Source organism: Choloepus didactylus, chromosome X, assembly GCF_015220235.1.
Source record: "Choloepus didactylus isolate mChoDid1 chromosome X, mChoDid1.pri, whole genome shotgun sequence".
Lineage (NCBI taxonomy): Eukaryota > Metazoa > Chordata > Mammalia > Pilosa > Megalonychidae > Choloepus > Choloepus didactylus.
The window spans coordinates 158,251,892-158,278,669 of record NC_051334.1 but is presented as its reverse complement, the minus strand read 5'-3'; the positions used below and the strand labels follow the sequence as shown (position 1 = coordinate 158,278,669).

At 38.2% G+C, this 26,778-nt stretch overlaps 1 long non-coding RNA gene across 1 annotated transcript in view; it reads left to right on the top strand.

Annotated features, from left to right (window-relative positions):
- LOC119522591 overlaps positions 1-11,090 on the top strand; it is a 60,469-nt gene extending 49,379 nt beyond the window's left edge. The window contains exon 3 of the long non-coding RNA XR_005214480.1: positions 10,894-11,090. This is a non-coding gene — a long non-coding RNA (uncharacterized LOC119522591). The remainder of the gene's footprint in view (positions 1-10,893) is intronic.
- The last annotated feature ends 15,688 nt before the right edge of the window (positions 11,091-26,778 follow it).

Sequence of the window (26,778 nt, the reverse complement as noted above, 5' to 3'; positions counted from 1 at the left end):
TGGGAATATAGAGTGGTGCAATCACTCTGGAAGACAGGGTGGAGGTTCCTCAGAAAGCTAAGTATAGGTTTGCCATATTACCCAGCTATTCCATTGCTAGGTATATACTCAAAGGAAGTGAAAGTTAAGACACAAATGGAGATTTGTAAACTGATGTTTATTGTGGCATTATTCACAATTGCCAAGAGATGGAAGCAGCCAAAATATCCATCAATGGACAAGTGGATAAACTGTGGTATATACACATGATGGAATATTATGCAGCTGTAAGACAGAACAAAAAAAAAATGGAACATATAATGATGTAGATGAACCTTGAGGACATTATGTTGAGTGAAGTTAGCCAGAAACAAAAAGGGGAGTGGATCCTGTAGACAACATTTTGACTGAAGTATATCAGAAACAAAGGCAAATGCTATAATGCCTCACCAATATGGACTAACTACCATGTGTAAACTCAGAATTGAAACTTAGAGCACAAGCTAACAGGGCAATGATTATTGTAATGGTCCCTAGATTGTAAGCGCTTACAGCAGTCAAGTCTATTAGCCTGAATTGTAATGGCTATCTCCAAACTCTGAGATGCTGATCCATTTGTGTATAACCTGATTGGTCTCTGGAACATTGGGTATTTGTGTGACACCTGAAACTCAGAGCTAGACCTCTTCAGATATGAATGTCAGTATTAACACATACAGCAACTGTTAATAAAAAAAAGCTGAAAAAGGGCCCAGACTTCAATTAGAGATATGAATGAAGCAGATCTGGTTAAGACTAGGGCAAATTGGGCCAAAGGGTAAGTGTTGAAACTGGCTGTGTGTTAAAACTTCAACTTCCATGTGAGACCAAAGGAAGAGATGTTCATTTGGTGTAGGATCTATATTTTCTAAACAATATAACTTCTACTTTCAATTTGTTCAAGCACCACAATTGCATGGACCTCTGAATATGATGTGAGATATAGTAGGTTTATATAGGTTAGATTGAAATAGCAACACATCTGAAAGTAATTTAGGCAGAGAATAAAAATATATATGTAGGTCCCCCCTGAGGAGCTGGGGGAAAATGCAGAAGTGTTGGACTTCCTTACTTGGATTGTTGCTGATGTTCTCACAAATGTTGAGGACTGATGGCTTGGTATGCTGAGCCCTTTATCTTAGGGCTTACCCTTATGAAGCTTGTTCCTGCAAAGGAGAGGCTAAACCTGCTTATAATTGTGTCTAAGTGTCTCTCCCCCTGAGTGCCTCTGTTGCTCAGATGTGTCCCTTTCTCTCTAACTAAGCCACCTTGGCTGGTGATCTCACTGCCCTTCCCCCTACATGGGACCTGAAATCCAGGGGTGCAGATCTCCTTGGTAACACAGGATATGACTCCCAGGGATTAATCTGGACCCAGCAGTGTGGGATTGAGAACATCTTCTTGGCCAAAAGGGGGATGCAAAATGAAACAAAATAAAGCTTCAGTGGCTGAGAGATTTCAAATGGAGTTGAGAGGTCACTCTGGTGGACATCCTTATGCACTATATAGGTAACATTCTTTTCAGTTTTAATGTATTGGAATAGCTAGAAGTAAATACCTGAAACTATCAACTCCATCCCAGTAGACTTGACTACTGTAGATGATTGCATAACAATGTAGCTTACAAGAGGTGACGGTGTGATTGTGAAAAACTTGTGGATCACACTGCCTTTATCCAGTGTATGGATGAATGAGTAAAAAAATGGGGGCAAAAACTAAATGAAAAATAAGGTGGGATGGGGGGATGATTTGGTTGTTCTTTTTTTTATTGTGATTTTTCACATACCATACAATTATCCAAAGATCCAAAGTATACAGTTACCCCTGGCCCCATCATACAGCCATGCAACCATCACCACAATCAATGTTTTTTTCAATTTCTAGAACATTTTCACCATTCCAGAAAAGAAATAAAGACAAAAAAAGAAACTCAAATCCTCCCATATCCTTAACCACCCCCCCTCCATTGTTGACTCATAGTATTGGTATAGTACATTTGTTACTGCTGATGAAAAAACATTAAAATATTACTAACTGTAGTATATAGTTTGCAATAGGTATATTTTCCCTATATACTGTTCTATTATTAACTTCTAGTTATAGTGTCATACATTTGTTCTCATTCATGAAAGAGATTTCTAATATTTTACAGTTAATCATGGACATTTCCCACCAAAAGGTTCACTGTTTTATATATTCCCATCTTTTAGCCTCCAACTTTCCTTCTGATGATATACATGTCTCTGAGTTTCCCTTTCCACCCCATTCATGCACCATTCAGCACTGTTAGTTATTCTCACAATGTGCTACCATCACCTCTGTTCATTTCCAAACATTTAAGTTCAACCTAGTTGAATATTCTGCTCATAAAAAGCAACTGCTCCCCATTCTTTAGCCTCATTCTATTTCCTGGTAACTTAGATTTCATGTCTCTGAGTTTACACATTATAATTAGTTCATATCAGTGAGACCATGCAATATTTGTCCTTATGTGTCTGACTTATTTCACTCAATATAGTGCCATTAAAGTTTCTTCATCAACCCATTTTTTAAGATGATTTTCTTCACACATCATACATTCTGTCCTAAGTAAACAATTGATGGTTCCCTGTATAGTCACATATTTATGTATTCACCACTCTCACCACTATCTATATAAGGATATCACCATTTCTTCCAAAAAGAAGAGGAAGAGTCAAAGAAGGTATAGAGATAAAAGAAAAAGAAAAAGAAAGAGAAAAAAACATGACAGCTAGGAAGCAACAAAAGGAAAGATAACATTAAACTAATGTATAATGAAGAATCAAACAACATTACCAATGCCAAGAGTCCCATACCCCTCCAATATGTCCCCCTCTTATATGCATTTAGCCGTGGTATATTGCCTTTGTTACATTAAAAGAAACATAATACAATGTTTCTGTTATAGTCTATAGTTTACATTGATTGTATTTTCCCCCAATACCTCCCTATTTTTAACACCTTGCAAGGTTGACATTCATTTGTTCTCCATCATGAAAAAACATATTTGTACATTTTATCACAATTGTTAAACACTTTAGGTTTCACTGAGTTATACAGTCCCCCTCTTTATCTTTCCTTCTGGTGTCCCATATGCTCCTAACCTTCCTCTTTCAACCATATTCAGAGTTATCTTTGTTCAGTGTACTTACATTGCTGTGCTACCATCACCCAAAATTGTGTTCCAATCCTCTCACTCCTGTCTTTTCCTATTTCTCTGTAGTGCTCCCTTTAGTATTTCCTGTAGAGTAGGTATCTTGTTCACAAACTCTGTCATTGTCCATTTGTCAGAGAATATTTTGAACTCTCCCTTGTATTTGAAGGACAGTTTTGACAGATATAGGATTCTCAGTTGGCATTTTTTCTCTCTCAGTATCTTAAATATATCAAACCACTTCCTTCTTGCCTCCATGGTTGCTGCTGAGAAATATGCACATAGTCATATCAAGCTTTCTTTGTATGTGATGGATTGCTTTTCTCTTGATGCTTTCAGGATTCTCTCTTTGTCTTTGATGTTTGATAATCTGATTATTAAGTGCCTTGGTGTAGGCCTATTCAGATATATTCTGTTTGGAGTATGGTGCACTTCTTGGATCTGTAATTTTATGTCTTTCATAAGAGATGGGAAATTTTCATTGATCATTTCCTCTATTATTGCTTCTGCCTCTTTTCCCTTCTCTTCTCCTTCTGGGACACCCATGCCATGTATGCTTCTGCATTTCATGTTGTCACCCAATTCCCTGAGAAATTGCTCATATTTCTCCTTTCTTTTCCCTATCTGTTTTTTTTTTTTTTTGTGTGTGTGTGTGTGTAGGCTTTCAGGTGTTTTGTTCTCCAGTTCCTAAGTGCTTTCTTCTGCCTCTTGAGATCTGCTGTTGTACATCTCCATTGTATCTTTCATCTCTAGTGTTGTGCCTTTCATTTCCTTAGATTCTGCCAGTTGTTTTTTCTACCATATGTACACCCAGTGTTTTCATTATAAGCTTCATCTCTTTTGCCATATCTTCCCTAAGCTTTTTGAATTGATTTAACATTAGTGATTTCAATTCCTGTACCTCAGCTGAAGTATAAGTTTGTTCCTTTGGCTAGGCTATAACTGTTTTTTTCTTAGTGTAGTTTGTAGTTTTCTGTTGTCTAGGCAGCTGGTTTCCTTGGTCACCCCAATCAGGTTTTCCCAGACCAGAACAGGCTAAGGTCCCAGAATGAAGAAATATTCAGTATCCAGTTCCCCTGGGGGTATGTTTTAGAGGATTGACACACCCTGTGAGGCTTCAAGCTGCTGTGCTTTTCTATCCAGCAGGTGGCACCTGTCAGCCTGTAGTTCTTGACTGGTGTAAGGAGGTGTGACCTGTGACTGTTTTCCCCCAGGCTCTGGTGTCTGGTTCTGAATGGAAGTTGGGTAGTAGATCTGGGCACCATCTCTTTCCTCTTTGGGAAGACATGTCCCCTAGGGAGTTTTCATTTGCATATAAATAGGTTCTTTGCCTCTCTGAATCTGCTGTCTCCACCCTTGTCTGGGTCAGACTGCTGTGAGCTGAAAATGGCTGAGGCTTTCTCTACTGAACCACTCAGTTTGAGAGAGAGAAAACAGGACAGAAAGCCCCCTTTCAGGGTCCATCCATGGCCCCCAGTTTCACCTGTCAGCCAGAGATAGCACCTGGTCCTCTGGGCTCCCTCTCCTGAGACAGAGAAGTCCCTTGGCTCTTCAAAGTGAGTCATCACTAAAAGCCTCTGTCTGCTTGTTGAGAATTTATAGCTTGTGTTTAGCAGTCCATGTTTGCCAATTAAAACCCCAGTTGGAGCTGGACTGAGGTATATTCACTTGTTCAGAGAGTGCTGCTCTCTATCACAGTAAGGCTTTGCCATTTGGGCTGCCATGGGGGAGGGGGTCCTGGCTCAGTTACTCAGTTTCTACTCACAGATTCCATGCTGCAATCTCAGGCATTCCTCTCAATCCAGGTTGGTGCATGATGTGTGGACAGTCAAGCTTGTCCCTCAGCAGTTATTCCAGATCATTTACTAGTTGTTCCTGGTTGTTTATTAATTGCTCTTGGGGTACTAACAAAGTTCCATTCCTCTCTATGCCACCATCTTCTTCCATTTCCTAGGTGTTCTTCTTTTCTTTTATTTTTTATTCTTTTTCTGATTCTTTCTAGTGTAAGGAAAATGCTCAAAAATAGGTTGGGGTGATGAATGCATAACTATATGATGGTACTGTGAATAGTTGACTGTACACCATAGATGACTGTATGGTATGTAAATATATCTCAATAAAACTGAATTTAATTAAAAAAACAGCATGATACTGGTATAAAGATAGATATACTGACTGTTCTGGTTTGCTAATGCTGCCAGAATGCAAAATACCAGAAATGGATTGACTTTTATGAAGGGGGTTTGTTTGGTTACAAAGTTACAGTCTTAAGGCCATAAAGTGTCCAAGGTAAGGCATCAACAAAGGGTACCTTCACTGGAGAAAGGACACTGGCATCTGGAAAATCTCTGTTAGCTGGGAAGGCACATGGCTGACATCTTCTTGCTCCCAGGTTGCATTTCAAAATGGCATTCTCCAAAATGTCAGTGTCAGCTTCTAATGGCTTTCTTCAAAATGTGTCTCTCAGCTACAGCTAGCAGTGAGATCCTTCTGTCTGAGCTTTTATAGGTCTCCAGTGAACTAATCAAGGCCCAGACTGAATGGGTGGGACCATACCTCCATGCAAATTATCTAATCAGAGTCATCACCTACAGTTGGGTGGGTCACATCTCCATGGAAACACTGAACCAATAGATTCCAACCTCATCAACACTAATACATCTTCCCCCACAAGGTTGCATTAAAGAATATGGCTTTTTTCTGGGAGACATAATATATATATAAACTGGCACACTGACCAATGGAATTGAGTTGAGAGTGCAGAAATAGACCCTCTCATCTACAGACAATTGATTTTTGATAAGACAGCAAGTCCACTCAACTGGAACAGAACAGCCTCTTCAACAATTGGTGATTGGAGAATAAATATCCATATCCAAAGAATGAAAGTGAACCCCTATCTCACACCTTATAAAAATTAATTCAAAATGGATCAAAGAGCTAAACATTAGAGCTATGACCACAAAAGTTTTAGAAGAAAATGTGAGGAGACATCTTAAAAATTTTGTGGTAGGATGTGTGGTTTCCTAGACCTTACACCCAAAGTTCAAGCAAATAAAGAAGAAATAGATAAATGGGATTTCCTCAAAATTGAATACGTTGTCAGGAAAGTAAATAGGGAGACTACTCAATGGGAGACTCTATTTAAAAGCCACATGTCAGATAAGGTTTAATATCCAGAATATATAAAGATATATATATAATATATATATAATATATATTTTTAATATAAATATATATTAAAACAGCCAATTTAAAAAATGGGCAAAAGACATGGATAGATACTTTTCCAGAGAGGAAACACAAATGGCTCAAAAACTTATGAAAAGATTCTAAACTTCACTAGCTATTAGGGAAATACAAATCAAAACCACCATGAGATATCATCTCACACCTACTAGAATGGCTGCTATTAAACAAACAGTAAGCTCCAAATGTTGGAGAAGATGTGGAGAAATAGGTACACTTACTCACTGTTGGTGGGAATGTAGAATTGTGCAGCCACTCTCGAAGGCAGTTTTGCAATTCCTCAGAAAGCTAAGTATGGATTTGCCATATGATCAAGCAATCCCATTACTAAGTATACACTCAGAAGAACTGTAATCAGGGATACAGACATTTGCACACTGATGCTTACAGCAGCATTATTCATGATTGCCAACAGATGGAAACAGCCCAAATGTCCATCAACTGACACGTGGATAAGCAAACTGTGGTAAATACATGCAATGGAATTTTATGCATCTGTAAGACAAAATAAAGTCATGATGCATGCAACAACATGGATGAACCTTGAGGAACTTATGTTGAGCAAAATAAGACAGAAACAAAAGGACAAATACTATATGTTCTCACTAATATGAGCTAACTATAATGAGCAAACTCTGAGAGTTAAATTTGAGAACACAGATGATCATGAAATAGAAAGAGTGTAGAGACTGGGCATTTGATGCTGAAGGAGTACAGAATATTTGACAAGATTGATTGTAAAGGTTCAGAAAAGGATAGGAAATACTGTGTGATGGTAGCACAATATTGTAAGTATAATGAACAAAGATGAGTGTGAATATGGCTGAAACAGGGAGACTGGGGCATGTGTGGCAGCAGGAGGAAAGCTAGAGGACTAAAAATGACGCTGCATAACTTAGTGAAACCTAGAATGGACAATGTTGGTGACTAATTGTACAAATATAAGAAAGTTTTTAGATAAACAAGAACAAATGTATATCACCATTGCAAGGTGTTAAAAATGGGGTGGAATATGGAAAGAATACAATTAATGCAAAATAGGGTTTTAGTTAATGGTAACCTTGTGTGCCAGTCTGAATGTATTATGTCCCCCCAAATGCCATTATCTTTGATGTAATCTTGTGTGGGCAGATGTTATCAGTGTTGATTAGATTGTAATTCTTTGAGTGTTTCTTTGGAATGCACCCAACCCAGCTGTGGGTGATGACTCTGATTGGATAATTTCTATGGAGGTGTTGCTCCGCCCATTCAGGGTGGGTCTAAGTTGAGTCACTGGAGCCATATAAATGAGCTGATGGACAGAGGGAACTCAGTGCAGCTGTGAGTGATGTTTTGAAGAGGAGACACAGCCAAGAGGGACACTTTGAAGAAAGCACAGGAGCTGCAGATGAGAGACAGTTTGAAGACGGCCATTGAAAGCAGACTCTTACCCTGGAGAACCTGAGAGAGGGCAAATACCCCAAGTTCAACTGAGAGTGACATTTTTGAGCAACTGCAGCCTAGAGAGGAACATCCTGGGAGAAAGCCATTCTGAAACCAGAACTTTGAAGCAGACACAAGCCACGTGCCTTCCCAGCTAACAGAGGTTTTCCAGACACCATTGGCCATCCTCCAGTGAAGGTACCCAATTGCTGATGTGTTACTTTGGACACTTTATGGCCTTAAGATGGTGACTGTGTAACCAAATAAACCCCCTTTTATAAAAGCCAATCCATCTCTGGTGTTTTTCATTCTGACAACATTAGCAAACTAGAAAACCTTGTAACATTCTTCCATCAATTGTAGCAAAGGCAATATACCAAAGCTAAATATCAATAAGAGGGGACTTTAAGGGAGGATTATGGGACTTTTTCCTTTTTTCTTTGCTTTTTTTCCTTTTTCTTTTTTTTTTCTTTTCTTCTTTCTTTGCAGAAGAAATGGACATGTTTTCATATAGATAGTGGTAGGGAATTCATGTCTATGTTATTAGACCAGGAGCCATTGATGTACACATAGGATGGATTTCATGGTGTGTGAATAAAACTGTTTAAAAATAAACAGAAGATGCAAGTGCCAGGAGAATGTGGAGAGAGAGGTATACCTATTCAATGTTTGTAGGAAAGTAGAATGGTGTAGCACCTCTGGAGGTCAGTGTGGCTGTTCTGCAGGAGGCTAAATACAATGTTGCTGTATATCCTGCAATCCTGTTACTAGGTAAATACTCCAATGAACTAAAGCAGGAACACAAATATACATTTGTGCACTGATATTTATGACAGCATTATTCATGATTGCCAATGGATGGTGGTGGTTCAAGGGTCCATTGACTGATGAGTGAAAGGGCAAACTGTGGCATATACATATGATGGAATACTGTGCAGCTGCAACAGGGAATGAGTCATGAGGCATGCAATGAAGTGAATGAACACTGAGGACATTAAGTTGAGTGAAACTAGCCAGAAACAAAGGAACAGATATTATATGAAATCACTAACATAAACTAACTATAACAAGCAAACTCTGAGAATTAAATTCGAGAGCATAGGTCATCAGGAGATAGAAAGTGGGCAGAGATTGGGCAATCGATGATTAAGGAGTACAGAATGTTCAATAAGTCTCATTGTAAAAGTTCACAAATGAATAGCACAATACTGTAAGTGTAATTCACAAAGCAGAGTGTGGGTGTGGTTGAAAGAGGATGGCTAGAGTCATGTACATCACCAGAAGGGAAGCTAGAGGATAAAAACTGGGACTGTATAACTAAACAAAACCCAGAGTGGAAAATGATGGTGGTTAATCATATAAAGATAAGAGAGTTCTTACATGAACTAGAACAAATGTACATTATTATCACTAGGTGTTAATAATAGGGTGTTATATGGAAAAATACAATTAGAGTAAACTAAGGTCTATAGTTAACAGTAACATTATAATATTATTTCGTTAATGGTAACAAAGACACTATACCAAAGATAACTGTCAAAAATAGGGGATAAAAGGGTTATGGGATATTTTTCTTTGGGAGAAATGAGAATGTTCTCATATTGACTGTGGTGGTGAATGCATAACTATGTGGTTATGCCAAGAGTCATTGATTGTATACTTAGGATGGATTGTATGGAGTGTGAATAAAGCTTTTTTTTTTTTTTTTTTAAAAAAAAAAAGAAAAAGAAGCAAGGCAAGTATATAAATTATGCCCTACCTAGTAATTAACATAACTCTGGTAAATGTGCAAAGGTGGGACAGGACCAAACTTCTGCTATGGTATAAATCAACTGTCAAATGTTTTTGTTTCTGTAAATAGCTTCATTTAGAAAATGCTTGTAAGAAAATTAGGGCCTACATTTTAAGCTCTTATAGCAGTCATCTTTATTCCTGAGTTTTAACTGTTATTTCTAAATTCTGAGCTGCTGAGCTCTTTGTGTAAAATCTGGTAGTTCCCTGAAATTTTGGGTATCTGTGTAACACCTGAGATTCAGAGCCAGAGTTCTACAGCTATGAATGGCAGCATTACCCCATATGGAAAATGTTAAAGAAGCTGAAAAAGAGATCAAACTTCAATTAGAGATATGAATGAAGCTGATCTGGTTAGGACTAAGGTAAATCAGAATACAGGGCAAAAGATTATATTGTCTCTATTTTAAAACATCTGTGTGAGACCAAAGGAGGAGAAGTTTATTTTGTTCAAAATTAAATTTTCTGAAGCACACTATCTAATTTAACCTATCTGGTAAGTTTATTTAAACAACCTAATTACATGGAACCTAGAAAAGGGAATGGGATCTTGTGATTCTGTATGGGTTGATGTAATACCCCGAAACATTCAAGAGTATTTTGGGCAGAAAATAAAAAAGTATTTGCAAAGTTCCTTGGGGGACTGGAGAAAAAATATAGAACTATTAAACTTCCCCACCTGGGTAATTCCTGATATTCTTTCAAGCATGAGTTTCTCCCAACTTAACAAGCCAAGCCCTTGATCTTTAAGCTTGCACTTATGAAACATTTCTATAATTGCAAAGCTAAGCTACTTATAATTATGCCTAACAGTCACCCCCAGAGAAACCATTTTGTTACTCAGATGTAGCATCTCTCTCTCTAGCCAATACTCTGTAAATAAACTCACTACCCTCCCCCTTTCATGGGACATGACTCCCAGGGCTGTAAGTCTCCCTGACAATGTGGTACATGACTCCCAGGATGAGCCTGGCCCTGGCATTGTGAGATTGACAATGCCTTCTTGACCAAAAGGGACAAAAGAAATGAAGCAAAATAAGGTTTTAGTGGCTAAGAGATTTCAAAAAGAGTTGACAGGTCATTCTGGAGGTTATTCTTATGCAAGCTTCAGCCAGATTTTGCAAATTTCCACAGTATGCCAAGCTCAAAACAACAGTATTCCTGAAAACCCAAAATAATTCCCTGGGCTGTATCTGAGACTCCATAAAAGTTTTCCTTATTATGTTTTTTTTTTTCAGAAACTTAAAGCCTCCAGATTGTTCCTATGCCAGATAGGCCCTGAAACCCAGAGGTACCAGTCTCTCCAAGAATATCAACCAGTTTCATTCCTGTACCACACAGTGGTGACACACCTTTTCAACATGAAGGATTTAGAATTCTCATTGCCCAGATATCCCTGAAGATTGAGAGAATGATCAAACGAGAGGAAGGAGTTGCAACAGAGAAGTTAGGATTTAACAAATGATTATTGCAACTAAATCATTATATAAATATTTCTTTTTAGTTTCTCTTGTATTAGTGTAGCCAGAAAGAAATACCTGAAATTGTTGAACTGTAATCCAGTAGCCTTGATCTTTGATAATGATTTTATAACTATAGCTTTTATTTTGTGACTGTGTGATTGTAAAAACCTTGTGGCTGTCACCTGCTTTATCCAGTGTATGGTTAGATAAGCAATAAAATAAAGACATATATGGAAAATATGGTAGGATAATTTCATGGTGCCCTTGCTAACCCCTCCCTCACCCCCTCCCTGGCACATGATGGAGTCAGCTTGTATTCCCATTTTGGGTCCCTGGACCTGTTCCAGAGGGAGCAGAGTAACTCTTTTGTGCATACTGTGGTGCACATGTGTCAGTGACAATCTACCATCATACTGAAAGTCTGAAATAGGAAAATTGTCTCAGACTCACTCTCACAGAACACGTGCTGCAGGCAGAAGCATCTTGCAGAAGTTAAGAAACAAAGTGGCCTGGGGAAAATGATTACCAACATTAAGTTGATAATGCAGTAGAACACCCGGAATGTTCTATTGAAAATGGAGTGTAGGGAGCATTTGAATTACTGTAAATGAGGGAATTCCTAAGGTCATGTGCAAGACAACCCAGGACAAGAAGCAGTCTCCATGAAGTCACAGTTAAGACTTAATGGACTCTGAACTTTGTATCTGCCTCAGGCTGATCTTGTTGATAGGAGAGTGAAAGTGCAAAGGGAACTAACACCAAAAGCAGAGCCAATTTGTAAACACTGTGAAAGTAAGTGTATTAGAGTTCTCTAGGGAAATAGAACCAACAGGAGATATCTATAAATATGAGATTTTACAAAAGTGTCTCACACAATGGTGGTGATGCACAAGTCCAAATTCCATAGGGCAGGATGCATGAGTCCAAATTCCATAGGGCAGGATGCATGAGTCCAAATTCCACAGAGCAGGCAGCAAGCTGGCAAATCTGATTAAGTTCTTCAATGAACTCCCCAGCAGAGGCTTGCTGGCTGAAGAAGAAATGAAAGTTCTCTGTCTTCTCCCTTAAAAGTCTTCAACTGATTGGGTTAAATCCAGCTGACTGAATTCTCTCATTGCAGAAGACACTCCCTTCATTGATGTAATCAGCCACAGATGTAATCAATTGATGGATGATTTGACAAACCAGCATTCTGGTTTATTAACCAGCCACAAATGTCCTTACAGTAAAAGGCCAGTGCTTACTTGACCAGACACCTAGGTACCATCACCTGGTCAAGTTTGGCACATGAACCTAACCACCACAGTGAGTTGTGGATTGGTTTTATTGTTTTTCTTAACTCCAGGCACCCAAGGAAATTTGTGTCCTATCACTAGCTGGATACAAATTTAAGGAACACACAGCTCAGGAACAAAATCCCAGAATTAGCACTTTAAAATATTAAATGTACAGTGTGCAACAAAATATTACAGACAAAAAAGAAAACAGGAAATTATAGCCCATCAAAGGAACAAGATAAAATCCAAAAACCATCAACAAAGAAGACTAGATTTTGAACATACTGGAAAAAACTTTAAAAAATGATCTTCAATATGCTCAAGAATATAAAGGAAAATATAGAGAAGAAATAATGGATATGAGGAAAACAATGAATGAACAATATGGGAATCTCTTGGAGATTCTCTACAGGAATAGAATGGAATATTATAGGTGAAGAATATGATAACTGAGATGAAAAACTACCTAGAGAGTTTCAAAGGAGATTGGAGCTGGCAGAAGAAACAATCCAATGACAAGATGATTGAAATGATTCAGACAGAGGAGAAGTAAGAAAAATGAATTTTTAAAAAAGGGAACACAGGATCCAAGATAGAAGATTAGGAGAGACAGAGCAAAATTCTCCTCCATGTAAAACACTAGATAAAAGACAGACAATGCTCCAGAATAGTGGTTCCAGGGCTCCACCAGCTGGGAAGGGACTTCTATACACACAGCAAATGTGTACTTCGAGAAATCAAGAGACTATATTTGGAGGCATGTGAGTATTTGGTCTGGAAATCTGCTGGAGAAATGGCAGCCAGAGGCACAGTCATGCACGGTGGGGAGAAATTGAGAAACTGTGTTCAGAGGTGGGTTAGTGCCTGACCTGGAAATCTGCCAGGAAACCAGCAGCTGGAGCCACAGTTGAGCACAGTGGGACATACTTTCCACACCATGGGCACCCACCTCAGTATCTGGTGTGGGTAATAACCCTTCACACACCCACAGCTAAAAGCCCCTGTGCTGGGGACAGACTACTGCAGCAGGTGGATGATTGCAGAAGTGGGTAGTTTCCACACCTGGAGCAGTCATCTTTGCAGCTGACTGGGAGACACACCTTCGCAGTGCAGTAGCTGAGAGCTTCCTTGAGGGAATTTGGGATTTGGCTGCCTTGTGATGGTGCACACTCCTCTAACGCAGAAGCCCATTGTGTGCACAGCCTAGAGGCAGCAGTGCCACATGGAAGTGCCAGGAGTCCTACACCAATCCTAGGGACTTGTGGGCCCATGGCAGAAAGGGACTGTGGGGAATCTGAGCTGAACAGTTAGATGTATTCTGAAGCCCCATGGTATTCCACCTGCAGCCCCGGGAATGTCTGGGGATACTGTGTCTTAGAGCCTTCTTCCTACAAAACTGCACAGGACATGCCCCCCACTCACAGGGCTGCCAGTCCCCACAGCAAATGGAAAATTGGTGCACTGATTGGACCTCCACATGGTTTGGGCCCCCACTAAGTGCATAGACAAAGTTTGGGAGAACTGGCTTGAGGGCAAGAGGTGGATTGAGAGATCAATTTGCTGGTAGGTCAGGGAAAGTGCACTCCACCAAGCTGTAGCTCTGTCAAATTATAGATAATTGTTTAAATAACCCAGCATATCCTAAAAGAACCCTATCAAAATAAGCAAATGCCAGAAGGCAAAAAGCAACATATAATTATAAAGCATATGAAGAAGCCAGAAGATATGGATAACCCAAATGCCCAAATTAAAAACAACAACAACAAAAAAGGAGACCCAGAACTCAGAGCAATTAATTAAAGAAGTAATCACAGACACCAATATCATCACCCAGGATATAAAGAACATCAAGAAGACCCTAGAAGAGCATAAAGAAGAATTTTCAAGAGTAAATAAAAAAATAGTGGATCTCATAGGAAATAAAAGATATTGTTGATCAAATTAAAAAGATTCTTGAAACATAATATAATCTGATTTGAAGAAGTAGAGGAATGAATAAGCAAATTTGTAGATTGTGTGTTGGAAAGTGAAAGCACAAAAGAATGAATGGTGAAAAACATTGAAAAATTTGAAATGGATCTCAGGGAAATAATGTACAACATGAAGCATGCAAATATAAGAATCATTGGAGTTCCAGAAAGGAAACAGAAAGGTAAAGGTCTAGGAAGAGTATTCAAAGAAATTGTTGGGGAAAACTTCCCAACCCCTCTAAAAGACATAAATATGCAAATCATAGATATCCAACAAACCCCAAATAGAATTTAAAAAGACTAAAAGCAATAGAGAGAATAAATAAAACCAAAAGTTGGTTCCTTGAGAAGATCAACAAGATTGACAAGCCCTTAGCTAGACTGACAAAATAAAAAAGAGAGAAGACTTAAATAAACAAAATAATAAAAGAGAGGGGACTTTACTGCAGATCCCAAAGAAATTTAAAAAAATCATGAGGATACTATGAACAACTGTATGCCAACAAACTAGATAGCTTCAAGGAAATGGACAATTTCCTGGAATCATATGAACTACCTAGACTGACCAGAGAAGAAATAGAAGACCTCAACAAACCAATCACAAGCAAAGAGATCCAATCAGTCATCAAAAAGCTTCTCACAAATAAAATCCCAGGGCCAGATGGCTTCACAGGGGAATTCTACCAAACTTTCCAAAAAGAACTGACACCAATATTACTTAAACTCTTTCAAAAAATTGAAGAAAATGGAACACTACCTAATTCATTTTATGAAGGTAGCATCACTCTAATGCCAAAACCAGGTAAAGATGCTACAAGATAGGAAAACTAAAGGCCAGTCTCCCTCATGAATACAGATGCAAAAATTTTCAACAATATACTTGTAAATCAAATCCAAAGACACATTAAAAATCATCCACCATGACCAAGTGGGGTTCATTCCAGACATTCAAGGATGGTTTGACATAAGAAAATCAATGTAATACAACACATTAAAAAATCAACAGGGAAAAATCAAATTATCATCTCAATAGATGCTGAAAAATCATTTAACAAAATCCAGCATCCCTTTTTGATAAAAACAGTACAAAATGTAGGAATTGGAGGAAACTAACTCAATATGATAAAGAGCATATATGAAAAACCCACAGCCAGCATAGTATTCAATGGTGGGAGACTAAAAGCCTTCCCTCTAAGATCAGGACTAAGACAAGGAGGCCTGCTGTCACCACTGTTGTTCAACATTGTGCTAGAAGTGCTAGCCAGAGTAATCTAGCATGATAAAGAAAAAAAAGACATCTGAATTGGAAAGGAAGAAGTAAAATTGCCATTATTTGCTGATGATATGATCTTATATTTGGAAAACCCCGAAATATTGATGACACAGCTACTGGAGCTAATAAGCAAATTTAGCTGAGTAGTGGGATACAAGATTAATGCACATAAGACAGTAATATTCCTATATACTAGAAATGACTTAACTGTAGAGACACTCAAGAAAAATATTCTGTTCTCAATAGCAACTAAAGAAATCAAGTGCCTAGGAATAAACTTAACCAAGGATGTAAAATGCCTATACATAGAAAATTACATAACTTTACTAAAAGAAATAGAAGGGGAGCTAAAAAGACAGAAAAATATTCTGTATTCATGGATAGGAAGGCTAAATGTCATTAAGATGTCAATTCTACCCAAACTCATCTACAGATTCAATGCAATTCCTATCAAAATTCCAACAACCTCTATTGCAGACTTGGAAAAGCTAGTTATCAAATTTATTTGGAAGGGATAGTTGCCTCAAATTGCTAAAAACTTTCAAAAAAGGAAAACAAAGTAGGAGGACTTACACTTCCTGACTTTGAAGCTTACTATAAAGCCACAGTAGTCAAAACAATATGGTATTGGAACAAAGATAGACATGTTGATCAATGGAACTGAATTGAAAATTGAGAAATAGACCCCAAGATCTACAGTTGACTGATCTTTGATAAGGCTCCCAAACCCACTGAACTGGGGCACAACAGTCTCTTCAACAAATGGGACTGGGAGATCTGGATATCCATATCAAAAAGAATGAAAGAGAACTCCTACCTCACACCCTACACAAAAATTAACTCAAAGTGGATCAATGACCACAATATAAGAGACAGTACCATAAAACTCCTAGAAGATAATGTAGGGAAACATCTTCAAGACCCAGTATTAGGAGGTAGCTTCATCAACCTTACACCCAGAGCACAAGCAATGAAAGAAAAAATAGATAAAAGGGAATTCCTCCCAATTAAAAGCTTCTGTACCTCAAAGGAATTTGTCAAAAAGGTGAAGAGCCAGCCAACTCAATGGGAAAAAGTATTTGGAAACCATGTATCTGAAAAAAGACTGATATCTTGCATATATAAAAAATCCTACAAGTCAATGACAATAGTACAAACAACCCAATTATAAAATGGGCAAAGGATATGAAAAGACATTTCTCTGAAGAGGAAATACAAATGGCTAAAAAACACATGAAGAAATGTTCATCATCACTAGCTATTAGGGAGATGCAAATCAAGACCACAATGAGATATCATCTTACACCAATTAGAATGGCTGCCATTAAACAAACAGGAAACTACAAATGATGGAGAGGATGTGAGAAGTTGGAAATCTTATTCATTGCTGTTGGGAGTGTATAATGGTACAGCCACTCTGGAGGACAGTCTGGTGGTTCCTTAGAAAACTAGATGTTAAGTTACCCTTCAATCCAGCAATTTCACTTCTTGGTATATACCCAGAATATCTGAAAGCAGTGACACGAACAAATATTTGTGCACTGATATTTATAGTGTCATTATTCACAATTGCCAAGAGATGGAAACAATCCAAATGTCCTTCAACAGATGAGTGGATAGACAAAATATTGTATATACACACAATGGAATACTACGTGGCAGTAAAAAGGAACACGGTCATGAAACATATGACAACACGAATGAACCTTGAAGACATAATGCTGCGTGACATAAGCCAGACAGAGGAGAGATATTTTATGTTACCACCAATGTGAACTCTATGAAAAATGTAAAATAAGTGTCTTATAATGTAGAATACAGGGAACCTAGAGATTGACAGAAGCTAGTGAAGGGGAAATGATAATCTAGTACGTACAGATATAATAATGAGGGTGAACTTACTGGCATTGGAATGGTTAGGTGTGACTATGGTTTGTTAATGTGATTATAAGTATCAGTGACACATTGAAGGTGAACATGTTCATAAATGCTTGTTTAAAGGTATATAACCCACAGAGTAGCACCACAAACCTAAATAAGTGTTAACATGATATACTTACAAGGTATGACAGATTGGTATATGGTATATGGAAAAACTACAAATTACATATTAAAGACTATAATTAATAGGAATGTCTTAACAACACTACACTAATACTAGGGTTGAATAATTAGCAGCTGATAAGAGCTCTGGGGTGTATTATGTTATGATAATTGTTTAAAGTTGAGAGTGATAATGACTGTACAACTAACTGAATTAATGTAATGAACCGACTATTTATTTTGGGATAGAATATGTATTAAATATAATTAGGAACCCACCACTTAAAAAATCAAGCCCTCTACTTGAGGCTTGCTCTTGTGAAACTTAAGGGTTGTAAATGGGAGGCTGAGCCCTCACATAATTATGCCTAAGTGGCATCTTCAGGGAACTTCTTTTGTTGCTCAAATGTGATCTTTCTCTCTCTAAATCCCCTCGGCAAATAAACTCATTAACCTCCCCCCCCACCCCCACCAGGGGCATGACTCCCAGGGGAATGAATCTCCCTGGTGATGTGGGACCTGACTCCCAGGAATGAGCCTGGCCCTGGCAGAGAGGGATTGAAACTGCATACTTGACCAAAAGGCAGAAAAACAAAGGTAACAAGCTGAAGTCACAGTGGCTGAGCGATCCCAAATTGAGTCAAGAGGCTATCCTGCAAGTGTCTTTTATGCAAGCTCCAGCTAGACATCCCAAATGGCCACAGTATTCTATGCCCTCACCAAAAGTAGTACTCTAATACCTAGGACCCTATTTGTGATTCTATAAAAGATTCCCTAAGTGTTATCTTTCAGAAACTTAAATCCTCCAGTGTTCATATACCAGACAATTCCTAAAACCCAGAGGCAACAGCCTCTTTAAGAACAACAATCAGATGATGCCCCCTTTCCCATACTGTTGACAACACCTTTTAATATGAACAAGTTAGGATGCTCATGGCCTAGACACCCCAAAGATGGAGAAAAAGATTAAGTGAGAGGAAAGGGTAGTAGCAAACCAGATAAGATTTAACAAAGGTCTATTAATACTGAAACTTTATGTAAATATATTGTATTAGTTAGGGTTCTCTAGGGAAACAGAATCAATGAGAGATATCTATGAATATAAGATTTATAAAAGTGTCTCACACAACCATGGGTATGCATGAGTCCAAATTCCATAGGGCAGGCAGCAAACTTGCAACTCCAATAAAAATGTTCAATGAACTCCTCAGAAAATGAACTGGCAACTTTGATGAACTCCTCAGGAAATGCTTCACTGGTCAGCTGAAGAATAAGTGAATATCCTCTATCTGTCTCACTTAAAAGCCTTCAACTGATTGATGGGATTAATTCCAGCTAACTGCATTCTCTCATTGTGGAAGACACACCCTTCCTTGACATCATCAGTCACAGCTGCAGCCAACTGACTGATGATTTAATAAACCAGCATGTTGGTTTATTAACCAGCCACAAATGTCCTCACAGCAACGTTTAGGCCAGTGCTTGCTTGACCAGACAGCTGGGTACCATCACCTGGCCAAGTTGACACATGAACCTAACCATCACAATCCACCTCTTGTCAACTTGGCAGTTATACACATCACCTAAAACCATACTTTATCTCTAAGTAGATGACAATAACAGACATATATTTCACCTAACAACACTCTGCTGCAGAGGATATAACTGGAAATGAACTAAGTCTCTCCAGAATAGGGTGCAAGTCCTTGGGTGACATTCACTCTTAAAATTGATTTCCTTTAGCTTAAATACAGCAAAATGAACAATACAGCTTATGCCATATGATAAGGGGATAACACAGAGAAGAAAGCAAAGATATTTGCTTTACAGACAAATACAAACATCATCATAACAAAACAAGGAGGGAATATTCATGCCATCATAGTCCTCGTTTCTGTAACTGGTCATGTGGCCATAGTCCATGTTTATCATTACCTTCTCCCACTACCCATTCCATGTTCCCTTTGCCCTCAGCAAGCACTTCAGCTGGCCATGGTTCTTTGTCTGGTGTTGTGAACCAAACTTTCATTCCTGAAGTTTCTTGGCCATTGGTAGTCCTGCCTGGATTGGGTTGTTGCAGTTTTCCATTGACTTTAATCACAGGGCATGGTAGTACTAAGAGATGCTCTAGGGGATACCTCCTGTACTCCAGGAAAACTCTTCTTTACTTCCATTGTGTAGTTGCAGTGCTATTTCCCCTTGATAGTCAGGATCAGTCACCCCAACCAGTACAGTAATCCCCTTCCTTGCCTGTTGATTCAGAGGCATAAGAAGCCCAAAGTGGCCAGGTGGCAGTCCTAACTTCCAGTTCAATGGGATTTTTGTTGTGTTTCCTGGTGGAAGCACTCTTCCTTTTGGAACAAAGACTTATAGACCAGCAGAGCTTAAGCTTTCGGGGACAGGAAGAAAAAATTTACCTAGCTGATCACTAGGAGTGATAGTAAGTGGTGCCACTCCTGTTTACACCCCTTGATTCCTGGACCCATGAATCCTGGCTATGGGAGAAACAGCACCATAGAGTGGATGCTGATTCAGAGCATACACAGCCTCCTGGAAAACACTGCCCCAGCCCTGCAAGGTATTGCCACCTAGTTGGTGCCATAATTGAGTCTTCAACAGGCCATTCCACCATTCTATCAACCCAGCTGCCTCCAGATGATGGGGAACATGGTAAGACCAGAGAATTCCGTGAGCATGTGACATCCCCAAATTTTGGGATCCCATTCTTTTCCAATCAATGCCTTTACTTTAACAGCAGACACACTGAGGGGCTGAGATTTTAGTTTACATTGTAAATCTGCTACTTGCACAATGAGAGTCTGCATCTGTGGCCACAGGAAATAACATTTTCTTTCAGGGCACACATAAAAACCTTTACTTCAGTCATACTGAATTTAAGTTTTAAATTTGAAGTCTTTAGCTCTTCCCTTTCTCTTATAACTTTATCCAACATATCTAAGAGCAGTCAGCCAACATCACTATACCTCTTAATTTTGCAAAGCTCTGTGAAGATGTCAAAAACACTGTCACCCAGATCCTTGCTTCATACAAGAGTATGATTAGGAGAATCAGAAGGTGCTATTTTGCATATCTCCCTTGCCAACTCATGCTATGGACTGTCAGTGCCCTCTTAATTATTGGAAATGGAGTCATTAGTGCCTTTGAATCTAATCAGAGTAGAAAACAAATTGTAAAAGCCCATTTTAAGATTCTGTTTTTCAGGAACCACTCTGGTACCAAGTTGTATTAGTTAGGGTTCTCTAGGGAAACAGAATCAATGAGAGTTATGTATAAATATAAGATTTATGAAAGTGTCTCCCGCAACTGTGAGTATGCACGAGTCCAAATTCCATAGGGCAGGCAGCAAACTGGCAACTCCAATGAAGATGTTCAATGAACTCCTCAGGAAACAAACAGGCAACTTTGACAAACTCCTAAGGAAATGAACTGGCAACTTTGATGAACTCCTCAGGAAATGCTTTGTTGGTCAGCTGAAGAAGTAAAGCCCTCCATCTGCCTTGCTTAAAAGTCAAGTGACTGATTGGATTAAATCCAGCTAACTGCATTCTCTCATTGTGGAAGACATGCCCTTCATTGACTTCAACAGTCACAGCTGCAGCCAATTGACTGATGATTTAATAAACCAGTGTGTCAGTTTATTAACCAGCCACAAACATCCTCACAGCAATGGTTAGGTCAGTGCTTGCTTGACCAGAGAGCTGGGTACCATCACCTGGCCAAGTTGACACATGAACCTAACCATCATATATATATATATATATATATATATATATATATGCTGGGGTGTTGGAATAGCTGGAAGGAGGTAAATGGCATCATGGTTCTCTACCCATAGCATCCTTTGAAATTTGCTCTGTAGCTACTTGTTGAATTGTGCTTTGAAAGTCTTCACCTTTCTGTATATACTCTATATTGCCTAATAAGGAAAGAACTGAAACTGTGGAACTGTAACACATTATGATTTTGAAATTACTTATATAATTGCTTATTGAGCTGTACATGGAAAGTTAACACCTTTCTGTATGTATGGTATGTTTGAAAATAATGGAAATAGCTGGAGTTTTGGAACTGTGACCCATGGCCTTCTTTGAAATTTGTTCTCTACTTATTGAATCATATTATGAAAGTTATCACTTTTTTGTTTATATTTTAAAGTTCACAATAAAAGATGCATAAAAAGTTCTCACCTAAAATAGGTCTGCACCCACAGGAATGGATTAAAAGAACGTAGTCTTTTCTGGGGTACATAACTTCCTCAACATAATGGAGGGCATATATATGAGAAACCCACAGCTAACATTGTAATCAATGGTGAAAGCATGAAATCTTTCCTTCTAGAATCAAGAAGGAGACAAGGATGCTCACTGTCATTCCTGTTATTCAATATTGTATTGGAAGTTCTAGCCAGAGCAATTAGGCAAGAAAAATAAATGAGGCATACAAATTGGAAAGGAAGAAGTAAAACTTTCCTTATTTGTAGATGACAGGTTCCCATATATTGAAAATCCTTAAAAATCCACAACAAAGCTACTAGAGATAAATTCAGCAAAGTAGCAGGGTACAGGATCATTGTGCAAAAATCAGTAGTGTTTCCAACTAGGTGATGATACTGTGAGATATTGATTTTATACTTCGGATGGAATATGTGTTAAGTGAATACATCTCAATAAAATCTGCAAAAATATTCAGTAGTGATTCTATACACAAGTAGCAAACACTTTAAAGAATGAATTAAAAATAAAACTCCATTTAAAATGGCATCTAAAAGATTCAAATAAATCAGATAAATGTAACCGAGGAAGTAAAGGACATGTACCTCAGAGCTGCAAAACATTGCTAAAATAAATCAAAGAATACCCAAATAAATAGAAGGATATTCTGTATTCATGAATTGGAAGACTAACTTTGTTAATGTGTCAGATTCAATACAATCTCTAACAAAATTGTAACAACCTTTTTTGTAGAAATGGAAAGGCTGATCATTATATTTATTTAGAAGGTTAAGGGTCCCCAACTGGCAAAAGCCATCTTGAAAAGAAGAAAGAAGTTGGAGCATTCACACTTCCCAATTTAATAATATATTACAAAGCTGCAGTAATCAAGCAGCATGATACTGGCACAAGGACAGGCATATTGGCCCGTGGAATTGAATTAAGAGTTCACAAATAAACATTACATATATGGCCACTTGATTTTTGGCAAAAGTGCAAAGTCCAGTCAACTTGGAAAGAACATTCTCTTCAAAAAATGGTGCTGGGACAAACATTGGGGACTGACGGTTTGACATGCTGAGCCCTCTGTCTTGGGGTTTGCCCTTATGAAGTTTGTTACTGCAAAGGAGAGGCTAAACCTGCTTATAAATGTGCCTAGGGGTCTTCCTGAGTGCCTCTTTGTTGCTCAGATGTGTCCCTCTCTCTAACTAGGCTGCCTTGGCAGGTGATCTCACTACTCTCTCCACTACGTGGAACCTGACTCCCAGGGGTGTAAATCTCCCTGGCAACACAGGACATGACTCCGCGGGATGAATCTGGACCTGGCATCATGGGATTGAGAACATCTTCTTGACCAAAAGGGGGATGCAAAATGAAACAAAATAAAGCTTCAGTGGCTGAGAGATTTCAAATGGAGTCCAGAGGTCACTCTGGTGGACATTCTTATGCACTATATAGATAACACTTTTTAGGTTTTAATGTGTTGGAATAGCTAGAATTAAATACCTGAAACTACCAAACTCCAAACCAGTAGCCTTGACTCTTGAAGACGATTGTATAACAATGTAGCTGATAGGCGGTGACAGTGTGATTGTGAAAACCTTGTGAATCCCACTCCCTTTATCTAGTGTATGGATGGATGAGTAGAAAAATGGGGACAAAAACTAAATGAAAACTAGGGTGGGATGGGAGGGATGATTTGGGTGTTCTTTTTTATTTTTATTTTTTATTCTTATTCTGATTCTTTCTGGTATAAGGAAAATGTTCCAAAATAGATCAGGGTGATGAATGCACAACTAATACGATGGTACTGTGAATAGTTGTACACCATGGATGACTGTATGGTATATGAATATGTCTCAATAAAACTGAATTTTAAAAAAATGGTGCTGGGAGAGCTAGCTATCCATATGCAAAAGAATGAATGTGGACCCATACCTCACACCATGTACAAAAATCAACTCAAAATGGATCAAAAACCTAAATATAAGAGCCCAAAGTATAAAACTCCTAGTAGAAAACATTGGGAAGCATCTTCAGGACCTTGTGTTTGACAATGGCTTCTTATACTTTATACTCAAAGCACAAGCAACAGAACAAAAAATAGATAAATGTGACATCATCAACATTAAAAACATTTATGCATCAAAGGGCTTCATCATAAAAGTAAAAAGACAACCTACAGAATGGGAGAAAATATTTGGAAAACATATTCATTATGGGTTCAATATTTAGAATACATAATTAAATTCTACAACTCAATAGGAAAAAAGCAAACTACTCAATGAAAAAAATGGGCAAAAGACTTGAATAGACACTTTTTCAAAGAGGAAATACAAATGGCTAAAAAGCAGAAGCTCAACATCACTAGCTATTAGGGAAATGCAAATCAAAACCACAGTAAGATACCATTTCACACCCACTAGAATGGCTACTATTAAAAATACAGAAAATAAAAAGTGTTGAAGAGGATGTGGAGAAATAGGAACACTCATTCATTGCTGGTGGGAATGTAAAATGGTGCAGCTGCTGTGGAAGACAGTTTGGTGGTTCCTCACAAAGTTTAGTATGGTATTACTCTTTGACCTGAGTATACCACTTCTAGATATATTCCCAAAAAATTGAAAGCAGGGATTTGAATATATATTTGCACACCAATATTCGTAGTGGCATTATTAGCAATTGCCAAGAGATGGAAGCAACCCAAGTGTCCATAAACAGATGACAGATAAACAAAAAGTGGTATATACATACAATGGGATATTATTCACCTGTGAAAAGGATTGAAGTTCTGATACATGTAATAACATGGATGAACCTTGAAGACATCAAGTTGGTTGAAGTTATCCAGACAAAAGGACAAATGTTTTATGTTCTCACTAATATTAAATAATTAGAATAAGCATATTCATAGAGTCAGAAACTAGAATACAGGGGCTAGGGTGGTGGTAGGGAATGGGGAGTTAATGTTTCATTGGTACAGAATTTCTCTTTGGGATGATAAAAAAGTTTCAGTAATTACATTGTGAATGTAATTAATAGCACTGTATTATGTATTTGAATGTGGATAATACAGGAAATTTCAGGTTATATATATGTTAGTAGATTAAAAATTAAAAAAAAAACCATGTAGGACTTTACAACACAGTGAACCCTAACATAAACTGAAGACTGTATCTAATAGTACAATTACAGTATTTCACATATTCAACAAAGTTATCACACTAATGCCAGGTGTTAATAAGAGTGGTATATGAGAACTCTATTTTCTCCATGATTTTTCTGTAAACCTACAACTTCTCATCAAAACAATTATATTAAAAAACTGTGTTTATCCATATGGATAACTCTCTAAAACTTAATATTGAGCAAGGGCAATAGACATAAAAGAATGCATACTGTATGATTGAATTTACATAATGCAAAAAAAAAAACAGAAAATAGTAATCTATGATGATAGAAGTTGGCATGGTCATTACCCTTGTGTGGTAGTGTCTGAAATAGGTCTGGAGAGCTTTTGCGGTGCTGATAATATTTTATGTTATGAGCTGGGTGTCAGTTACGTGGATGTGATTAGTTTGTGAAAATTCACTGCACTGGAAGATTATGATTTATACATTATTCTGAATGTATATTATACCTCAATTAGAAGTTTTATTTTTAATTCTAAAAAAGAAAAAAAGACCAAGGTCTTGACTGCTGGGATCCAATGAGAAGCACGAGGGTTGCCTAAGGGCATGAGGATAGTAGTAGAGTTGCTCAGGTGGCCCAACCATTCAGGGAAAGGACAGAGCCAAGAAGGTGGCAATCATCACCTCTTGGGACATTGTCAGGAGGTTTACCATGTTCCCCAAGCACTGCATTCAATTTCCAGTGCAGGTGGACTTGAGGGTTCTTCTGTTTAGAGCTTCTTCCTTGTTACTAAGCACACTTCTTAAAGTAAACTGCTTGTGAATGGGCAAAATTAACCACCATCCCTCAGATATCTGATAAACTAGTAGTGTGGCCTTAAAGAGCCTTCCGTGCCTATGAGAAACCCACCTTGGCTGGATTCCTCAGTGGCCTTTTTTTCAGCTGCCCATAATCTTTCAGCTGATGCTAGGTGAAAGCAGCAAGGGAACAAAATCCCACAAAGCTTTTCTGAGGCAATTAGATTCACCAATGGAGCATTCTGATTTATGATTTTAAGTCACAGCCTTCATCTTGGCCTTCATATGCCTTTTATTTACTTTTCAGGACTCTACTTCCCACTGGAGTCCAGACAAAGCAGCAAGAAAATGGCACAAAGCCAGAGTCCTCTTTATCATACTTCTCTAGAAGCCACACAGAAACAGAAACTCAGGCTATCCCTTAAGTAGTGTTATTGTCAAAGGCTCAATAGAATTCTCCTTCTGAACAAAGGGAGATATATTTCTTTATCTCACTAATTAATGCTTAGACTTTTAAAAAACTGAGTTCAGTCCACAGCCTAGAGGATGAGCTACCTGAAAAAGGAGTATTTTCCTTGGGAAGAACAAAAATGTTGATGCTGTCTCTGCTGTTATTGATTTTCACATCAGTCAGGGATCTTGATAAATAGAAATTCAGAAAAAAATGCCAGGGGGTGTATTCTGCCACAGCCTAGACAGTCAGACTCCAATTCCCATTATCCCGCAGTCCACTGGGTTGAAACGGAGCAAATGCAGATCTCTGTGAGCTAGACTAAATGTTTGTTGCACCAACCACTGTTTAATATGTACAATGTTTTTTGCCTTCACAGTTATGTATTTTCTAGCCTTATTCCAAAAGACCAATCATCAAAACATAGCATGCTGGTGGAGAGCAGAAACAAGTATAGAAGGCATTCAAACTTTCTGTCTCCCGGA